Source organism: Chrysochloris asiatica, unplaced genomic scaffold (genome assembly GCF_000296735.1).
Source record: "Chrysochloris asiatica unplaced genomic scaffold, ChrAsi1.0 scaffold00124, whole genome shotgun sequence".
NCBI lineage: Eukaryota > Metazoa > Chordata > Mammalia > Afrosoricida > Chrysochloridae > Chrysochloris > Chrysochloris asiatica.
Window position 1 is genome coordinate 8,900,051 of NW_006408642.1, and position 2,469 is coordinate 8,902,519.

Here is a 2,469-nt window from a genome sequence, read left to right on the forward strand (position 1 = left end):
AATGTCCTCTGCTTGCTGGAGAGACAAGAAAATGGCTGTCTCGTCATCTCCCTGAAAAGAAGCCAGCTTTCTGGCTGCTTTCTCACTGCTTTCTGTCAAGGTAGGGTCCAAGGTTACCCTGTCCAGAAAGCAGGTGCTCTCACTCCATATTATAGCTGTTGCTGCTGCAAGCCCAATCCAGGGTGTGCCCACTATTGTCCCTGGTGCTATCAGTTGACTGTCTGCCAATGCCCATAGTGGGCTGCCTGTGCCTTTCCTATCTGTACTAGGCTGAGATTGACACTCTCAACGACCAGTGTCTCAGTGGCACCTCCTCACTACTTGGTAGTGCTTTTGTCTTTTAAAGTCCCAAATGTAAGTTGTATCTAATTCATACTCTGGAGTATGTCTCAATGGCTGCAATAGGGAATGGGCCAAGGAGGGGTCAGAGAAAGGTGTCTGAGTGAGTGAAAGTCTTCTCTGTCACTTCAGCTAGAATAACTTTACTTTTTCTGTTGTATATATGTGTTTCCAAGAAAGATGATTCCAACAGATTGTAAGCCAGTTGTTCTTGAGATGGTTTGGATTCATGGTGACCATATTTGGTCTTGGGAGGCATGGGCTAAAGTGGGGACAGTGAATGGGTTGGATCCTTTATTGATTTTGAAGAGAGAGACAAGAAGTTTTGCAGGTGGATTTAACTTGGGGTTTGTAAAAAAAAAAAAAAAAAGTCACATATCACACAAGGTTTTGGTAGAAACAGTGAAAAGGATGGAGTTGCTTTTTTCCTCCAGGTAAGAATGGTGGGGACACACAAAAAAAGTTTGATGTAAAAGTCAGAAATTTGATTTGAAACGCTTTCTTAGAAACTCAAAAGGTGACATTGAGCAGACTATTGCATGTGAGTCTGGAGTTTAAGGGAGAGGGTAGGGCTAGAGGTGTACATTTGGGCTTCTTCAAGGTGAATGTGACACTGGAAGCCATTAAAGTGAATGATACCACTAAAGGAGTTAGATGGGAATCAGAAGAGGTTCAAGAGCTGAGCCCCAGTGAATGCAAAGTTTAAGAGGATGTAACATTAGGCAGGAAACAGCAATGTAAACTAAGAAGGAGAGATAAGAGTAAAACCCAGGTGGTTTGGTTTTCTACACAAGTGAAGAGAACATTTCAAGAAAGAGAGAACAATAATGGGGTCAAGTGTGCTGAGCGGTCAACTTCAGTGAGGCCTGAGAATCCATCATTGGATTTAACCAAATGGAGATCACCTTGACTTTGACAAGAGCAGTTCCAGTGGAGTGGTATGGCTGAAGGCCTGAATGGAATGGGCTCAAGAAAGAATGAGAAACATGGAGTAGAGACAAGTTTATTAGGGAAAGGAGCGAAGAAACAGAGCTTTGACTAGAGATGAAAGTGAAATCAAGGGAGAAGTCATAGCATGAGTGTATGTGATGAGAACAACTCAATCGAGCAGGAAAAACTGATGATACACACGCTCAAGCTAGAGCAATGTCTGTGAGTGAGTGGGTGAGTTTGTGAAGTGGAAGGATTGGATTTAGGTAGGAGTGTGCAGACCCATCCATGTAATAGTAGGGGACAGTAGAAGGACCCAGAAAAGGATGGATGGCTAGAGGGGGAGGTGGGATTTTGTAGAAAGTCTTCTGACAGCTTCTGTTTCCTTGATGAAGATGGGAACAAGCTCATGAGCTAGAATGAGGATGAGAGAGGTTGTGTTAGAGGTTTCAGGAAAAAAACAAAGTGAAAAAATACTGTTCCTGTCAAGCTGATACTGACATTCAGTGACCCTGTAGTACAGAGTAGAACTGTCCCATAGGGTATCCAAGGTTATCATCTGTGATAGTTAGTTTTGTGTCAACTTACTGAGCCAGGGTTCCCAGTGGTTTGGCAGTTGAGATGTGGTTATCCGTATGGTGAGATCTAATAGAGTGTAGTTAAATCTATGATGATTGGCTATGAGCAGGCATAGTTGACTCTCTGATGATTGGTTATGAGCAGTCAGTCAGTTGAAAGGATGTTTCCTTGGTGGTGTGGCCTGCTTCCAAATAATGAACACTTAGGCAAAGCTTGCCTCTTTCTGCTGGATCTGGATCTCACACCTGTACCATCCACCTGTACCATCTTCCAACCTCTGGTTGTTTGGATTTGAGCCAGTGGCCTGCTCCATTGTTTGCCTGACTGTCTACCTGCTGGACCTGCCTGCAGATCTTGGTTTATCTGACCTAGACTTGGGACTCTTGTCTGCCTGTCTGCCTGCCTGTCTTCCTGCCGATCTTGGTTCATCTGACCCAGACTTGGGACTCTCCCACTTCTACAATCGTGAGACATTTCCTTGATGCAAATATATATATATGTTGTTGTTGTTGTTAAGTGCCCTCGAGTCGGTTCCGACCCATAGCGACCCTGTACAGGGTTTCCGAGGGTGTAAATCCTTACGGGAGTAGAAAGCCTCATCTTTTTCCCGCGGAGTAGCTG